Source organism: Gracilinanus agilis, chromosome 3 (genome assembly GCF_016433145.1).
Source record: "Gracilinanus agilis isolate LMUSP501 chromosome 3, AgileGrace, whole genome shotgun sequence".
Taxonomy (NCBI): domain Eukaryota; kingdom Metazoa; phylum Chordata; class Mammalia; order Didelphimorphia; family Didelphidae; genus Gracilinanus; species Gracilinanus agilis.
Genome location: NC_058132.1, coordinates 511002209 through 511009667, shown reverse-complemented (window position 1 = coordinate 511009667; position 7459 = coordinate 511002209). Strand labels below are relative to the sequence as shown.

The window sequence follows — 7459 nt, the reverse complement described above, 5'->3', positions numbered from 1 at the left end:
TTAATGTCAAAGAATGAAAAAAACTTTTTAAAGATATTGATCTTTAAAAAAGCAAAAAACAAAAAACAAATGCTATGAATAGGGTTCAAAAGTGAAAACAGCAAAACCTAGCACTTCCAAACTCAGGAAACACATGCAAAGTGACCTTCTAAATATAGAAAGGACAAAACTTCAAAAACCCCGATAACTTCTTAATTCTGTTTTAAGTGTCCATTTATATATGAAAAGTAATGGGTATATTCATCAACTCTTGAACTAAGTTTTTTCTTTGCAGCTATTTTTACAACTTGGCCTATAAAGTAAATATTTTTGCATGATGAGAGCTTTTGTAGATATGATTCTAATGCTCTCTAAAATAATGAAAATAAATTTAGTTTTAAGTATGACTTACATAGTTTTGGGGGGGAAACAGTGAGGGGCTTCTCCATTTAAAAGTTGTTATGAATAATATGGAAATAGGTCTTGATCAATGACACATGTTAAAACCAGTGGAAATGTGTGTCGACTATGGGGGGTGGGGGTTGGGGGATGAAGGGGAAAGTGAGAACATGAATCATGTAACCATGGAAAATTTTTATAAAGAATAAAGTGCAAAATAAATGAATGAATGAATGAATAAATAAAAGTTAAAGTTGTTTAAATCTTCATCCCGAAATTCAGAGTAGATTACAGATGTATGAAGATATTGAATCTGATCAGTTTTGCTTGAAGTTTTTCCAGGCTATTTAATTAAATGGAAGTGATAGAACTTTCTGACCTTTTGTCCATTTCATTTTACTTAATTGGTTATTTATTAAGGCACTCGGTTTCATTCCTATAAGGTGGCATTATTAGATAGCATATCTATATCTAAATGTATAACTATATCCATACCTGTTTTTTTAATTGACTCTTACTAAATTTCATCAGTATAGGTGACTTTCGATAAGAAAAGTTCCACCAATGCAGACTTACAACTGTTCTATAATTATCTGTTTTAGAGTATGACATAGGACCCTAAGAGGATCATATAGCCAGTGTGAGTCAGTCTATACTTGAACTCAGGTCTTCCTGATATCAAGGTTAACTCTCTTTCTGCTATACCACACAGCCAAATATATTTATAGCTAATCTATATCTGTATCATCACTATCTAAATTTATATCTACAGCTCCCTGCATATTATTTCCCCCGCAAAAGATTTTGAAAATTCAGGTTGGAATTTGTCACAACTGGACATACCTATTGACTAATTCAAATGCAAAACTAAGAAAGAATAGATTTCCACTTACTATAACTAATAACCCAATCTCTTGTCAATTCCCTAAAGCATTATCCACTTAATCTGTCCCTAACATAAATCTTCAAACCCAGCTTCCACTTGCTCATTCTCTGCAGGTGACTTAGCCCCCAACATAATTGAAAACTTAAAGATTGTCCTCTGGGAACTTCTTCATCTTCTCTCCTTTACAACTTAAACTATCTCTATATATCTTTACTTGCTCTCCATGATTTTGTTACCTCCTTTTGAGGAGAAAATGGTTCTCCTGTATGCTCAGTGTAACTAACACCTTTATTTGTGGCTTTTGTCCCATCTTATTCAGTTCCATATCTTCCATGATCTCACTTCAGAAATTATTCCCATTCCCTTCCACCTTCAGATTCTTTAGATCAGTGTTCTCTCCTCTCCTTATAAGTATTCTTGGATTTAAATTTTTTTAAATAACAATCTATTTTCCTTGTCCCTGTGGCTTCACTTAAAAAAAAAAGAAAAATAAATTATTTGTAATAAATGTGAATATCAAAGCAAAACAAATTCACTGGCCATGTTCAATAAATATCTGTCCTATTCTATACCCTGAATCTATCACCTCTTTGTCAGGAGGCAGATGGCATGCTTCATTAGTCCTCTGGAATCATCAATAGGCATTTGGTTGATCATAGAGAACTATTCTTTACAGTATTATTATGTATTTTTTTCTCCTGGTTCTGCACATTTTATTCTCTATCAATTTATAAATCTTATATTTTTTTATAAAATTATTTTTTATAATTATAAAATTATAACATTTTATAAAATTAAAGTGATAGATCACTGTTCTGCTTCTATTTACTCTGTATCAGTTCATACAAGTTTTTTTGCATTTTAATTTTTTAATATTTCCTTTCTTACAGAACAATAGAAATTCATCACATTCATCATACTATGTTCAGCCTTAGATGGCCAATATTTTTTAAAATAAATTTTACTTAGCCCCAGCTTTACTCAAGAAACTGCTCTGACCTTTATTTCCCCTCTTACCAACTTGCACAGGTTCAACTATTATTTCCTTTCAAATGACTCCAAAAATCTATATTCCCTGCCCTGGACTCTCTTTCATCTTAACTGTAGCTCAACTCTTACAGCTACCTTGTCAACACATTCAAAGTATGTGTAAAAGTGGTCTGTATAACTTAATATACCTTAAATCCAACTCATTAGCTTTCTCCTTTGAATCACTTTATCCCACTCCCAGCTTCTTTATTTGTGTTAATACTATCTTGATTCTTCCAGTCACCTAGGCTTGAAACTTTGTTATCATTATTATTTTCCCATCTCTTGTTACATATGCTTATTAGCTAAATCTTGTGGATTCTACTTTCACAAATCTTCTCTCATTTATTCCTTCATTTTTATTTACTAATCACATTACTGGCTCATATACTCTGTTCAAAGGTTACACATCTTAATGATCTTGTTGGAAAAGAAAGAAATATAAGAAAGCAGCATTGTACTGTGTGTTTCCGTGTGTATATATACATATATGTGCATACATATACATATGTGTATATGGCATATATATTTATAGAAATATCCAAATTTGAAGGAGAGAATAGAGAAAAGAAAGAATACAGGAGGAAAGAATAGAAGAAAGAAAGAGGAAAGAAAGATGAGAGCATTAGGATAAAAAGAAAGGGAGAATCAAGAAACATTCAAATCTCTAAGTAGAATGTCAATATCAATGGCATATTTTTATTTGACATTTTAATTCAGATATTCATACTTTTGCCTAGACAAATAGTCAAACAAGAAAGATTTATTAAGTGCCCACTGTGTGTCAAGCATTCTTTTGGGCATTGGATACAAAACCAAGAATGAAACAACCCTTGCACTAAAGGAGTGTGTATTTTTTCAAGGAAGAAGTATGCATATTTATAAGAAAATATGAAATAGGTAAAAAAGTAAATAAATGGTAGTCTCAGTGTTGGGATATGGAGTATGGCACTGTCTTTCCATATCTTTAGTCTATGCATTTCAAATATCTTTTATGCACTGGTAGCAGATCAATCTTCATAAAGTAGAGCTTTATGATACTTATCTATTCAAAAGCCTTGACTGTCTCTCCATTGTCAAACAAATTAATTTCAAATTCTTTATCCTGACATTAGAGACCTGCTATGATTTATCCAACTTTAAAAAATAAACACATCCTGCTTTATTACAAAACAACATTCCCCCTTTCCTCAGTTCCCTGCCTTCCCGCTTCCCTAAACCCAAACTGGCAGCTCTACAATCTTCCATAATACCATATCCTTAGTACCAGAGCCTGCTGGATTGGTCCAGAAATGCTTCTGTTCTTAGCAGGATTGGATTCCCAACAATAGGTTCTTACCAGACAGAGGCCATTACCAGGAAATGAAGTCTCCAATGTCCTGACTGGTCTTCTTTTTGACAGATATGACAGCCCTAGTTGTGAACTCTTCTTCTGCAGCTCATTTCATGACTTTAGGGTACATGTATTTGTCCATTCTCTGACCAAAAGCCAGAGGTGATGAACTATCTAATTTTGGCTGGGCCCCGTTAGCCTTCACCTTGGGGGCTTCCTCTTCCAATCTTGTCTTTTTCCCCATCTTCATCAACCTGAGCGTCTGCTTCTTCATATGGATTCTTAAAGACCATGGCAAATTCAACTTGAATCTATCAGTTTTGAGGTTGCGCTTCATTTTCTCCAATTATGAGGGTGTCAAAGCCACCAATGACCTATCCAAGGATGGTAGGTTTCTTGTTCAAAGAAGTACAGAATAAAAAAGTGAAAAAGCAAACAAACGAAAAACAACCCTAAGATTTGTTGTAGTTGGGTAGAAATTCATCTTTAAAAGGCTTCTTCCAGGAGCACTTAACCCATATCCCAGTGCTAGTTGGATCTCCACACTGTATTGCAAAGTTTCAAAAGGATCTGTGAAAAATCATATCATTAATTATTTTTGCCAAGTTTGATTGTATTTTTTAAAATTCTTACTTTTTGTCTTGTAATCAATAATGTGGTCCAAGGTGGAAGAACGGTAGGGGCTAGACAATGAGAATTAAATGATTTGCTGGGGTTCACAAATCTAGGAAGTTATATGAAGTATATGAGGTTAGACTGGGACCCAGGACCTTGCAGTTTGAGGAAGTTTTCATATGTTTTTGGAGTCATGTCACAGTGCAGCTCCAGGTTGAGGTCCCCCTTCACAACCTATACTAGACAATATTATCAGCAATGGAAGCCTCTTCGTGGGTTGTTTCAGCCATATGTAGTGGAGACACTTTCATTTCCAGTGGAATAATGACCAGAATTTAGTTTGTCCACTTTTTTTTCTTCTCAAGAGTCTTCAATGCAGCAGCCAGGATTTCATCCCTTTTAAAGTCTTTGTAAAGTTCCTGCAGGGTCTCTGGGGTCTCAGCATTGGTGTTTCTAAAATAGTAAGTTGAGTCCTGCTTAGCTTTCTCTTCATCTAAGTCTAGGTCTCAGATTATTCTGAATGCAATAGAAATTGGCCACATTAAACTTATCCAGATCCATGGGATCAGGGAGAATGAAGTGGGACACCACGCAAAGGGCTCATCTGTAATTAGGTCTTTAAAGTTTTTGTTTTTGATGTTCAAGTACCTCAAAAGCATACACATGGCCAACTCACTTGATCACAATGTTAGAATCCTTGGTGAGTACAGTGAACAACACTGAACAGAGGTATTTACCTACTTATTATTTGTAAAATTCACTTTGATCAGAGACTGGAGTCCAGCTTCTCTCCAGTTCTAGGGTTGGTTCTATACTTCTTTCTTCAAGGCAGAATATTCAGTAAATCAAAGAAGACTCCCTCAAGGAGGTACACCATGTATTCAAAGGACTGTAGTCATCCACAGGGAAACGAAAATTTGCTAGTGGGAGATCAGACTTCTTGATACCACAGAGGTGCTTGTATTGAACAGATGTTATGTCCATCTCATCCTTCTGGTGCAACTGCTTCTCCATGGCGATGGCGGAGTCAGCTACAGAGCCCACCTCCAATTACAGGTTCCTTCTATGCCTCCACTGTGGACAGCTATACAGGCTGACTATAAATGGCTTGTGAAGTCCCTCCTCCAGCAAACACAGAGGAACTTTCAGTGAACCCTCCAGAAGTCCTCACTATATTTCTTTTTAGATATATGTCTTTCTGCATCTTTGTGTTATTTACCCATATAGAACTGAAAAATTGAATCCCACATTATTCATATTTAAGAGTTACAAGGCAGTTTCTCACCAAAAACAAACACATCCTCACCCGACCACCCCATCAAAACAACAACAACAACAAAATAAAAAAAAAAAAAACAACTCCAACTTATGTGGAAGAACAAAGGATCTTAGATTTAGAGCTGTAGGGAAAATTAGAGGTTATAAAGCCCAACTCTCCAATTTTATAGAAAAAAGAAACAAAACCAGGGAGGTTAAGTGACTTACTTGCCCAAGGTCACCAAAGAAATAAATGGCCAAATCCTGATTTAAACTCACATCCTCTCATTCTTTTTTTTTTTTAATGTTTTAGTCTGACAAAGTTCACATGTTCACCATCCTATCCCAAATCCTCACTTTTTTAAAACATCAAAAACAAAACCTATTCCAAACATATTAATACAAACATATATACATACACACACACACACACACACACACACACATATATATATATATATACATATATCAAGATTTTTTTCACATTGGCTATATTTTAAAAAGGACAACACAAAAATCTTGCTCTATATTCTGAGTCTTTGACCTCTGTCAGGAGGTGGGCAACAGATTTCTTCCTTAGTCCTTTAGAGTTGTGTTTGGATATTTTGTTGATAAGAGTTCAAAGCACAATAGCATTCCATCACATCTTGTTCCCATAATTGTTGATTCATTCAACAATTTGTTAGCATCCCCTCATATTACAATTCTTTGCTGCTCAAAAAGAACTGTAAATATTTTCTTTCATCCTTTGTTTTGTTTAGAATTAATCCCTCAATCTACCTTTCCTCTTCCCTCATTCCTCTCCTTTTTTCATCTAATTTATCTGTTGAAAGAAATATACTTCTATACCCAACTGTGTGTATGTGCATCCTTCCCTCTTCTGAACTTCAGATGAGAGTAAGGTTCTAGTGCCAGCCACTCCCTACCCCCATCCCTCCTCCTTTTTTTATATAAATGTCTACTTGTACAGCCTGATTATGTGAGATAATTTCCCTTTAACCTTCTTTTTATTCCTGCAATGTATTTCTATTCCCTCTCTTTTCATTCTTTTATTAAAATAATGAAAAGCTAAAAGAACTACTCCCAGACCTGGTCTATTTGAACTCTCTCAGTGAACCCTGGTGATGATAAGGTTCAGATATATCACCTTCCCTTTTTAAATAAGCAATTTTTTCTTTTTAGTCCTTTATAATTGTTCATTCATGTTTACACTTTTAATATTTCTTTTCCCTCCTATGTTTGAACTTCAGGGTTTCTCCACAGTTCTAATCTTTTCATTAGGAATGATTAGGAGTCTTCTGTTTAATTAAAAATATCCATTCTACTCTGTAACACTATATTCAGTTTTGTTGAATAAATTATTCTTGTCTATAAGTCCATATTCTTTGCTTTTTAGAATAATATATCCCAAGTTTTCCTCTCTTATATAATGGAGGCTGCTAACTCATGTGAAATGCTGACTATGACTCCTCAGTACTTAATTTTTTTCTTTATAGTTGTTTTGAAGTCTTTTTTTCTTTGACTTGGAGTCTCAAGATTTTGACTATGATATTCTTGAGAGTTTCTACTTGCTGGTTTCTTTCAGTAAGTAATCACTGGATTCTTATTTTTTCCTCAATTTTAAAGCAATATAGGCAGTTTTCTTTTAAAATTCCTTGAAATAGTATATCTAGCTTCTCCTCCTCCTCCTTCTTTCTTCTTCATTTTTAATTATGACATTTAAACAGTACAATGATTTTTAAATTTTTCCTCAACTGGTTTTCAGGATCAGTGTGTTTTGTTTTATTTTCATTTGTTTGCTATAAGATTACTTTTACTTCTATATGTTCAGTCTTATGGACTTGGTTCTAACTTTTCTTGTTGCCTCATGGAATCTATTTGCTTCATTCTAATTTTCAGGAAGTTTGTCAGTTCTGGCAAGGTTTTGTGCCTTTTATAGCAAGCTGTTAATTACTTTTCCA

At 34.3% G+C, this 7459-nt stretch overlaps 1 pseudogene; it reads right to left on the bottom strand.

Annotated features, from left to right (window-relative positions):
* Positions 1 to 3732: 3732 nt before the first annotated feature.
* Positions 3733 to 5255, bottom strand: LOC123241786 (annotated as a pseudogene).
* Positions 5256 to 7459: the final 2204 nt, after the last annotated feature.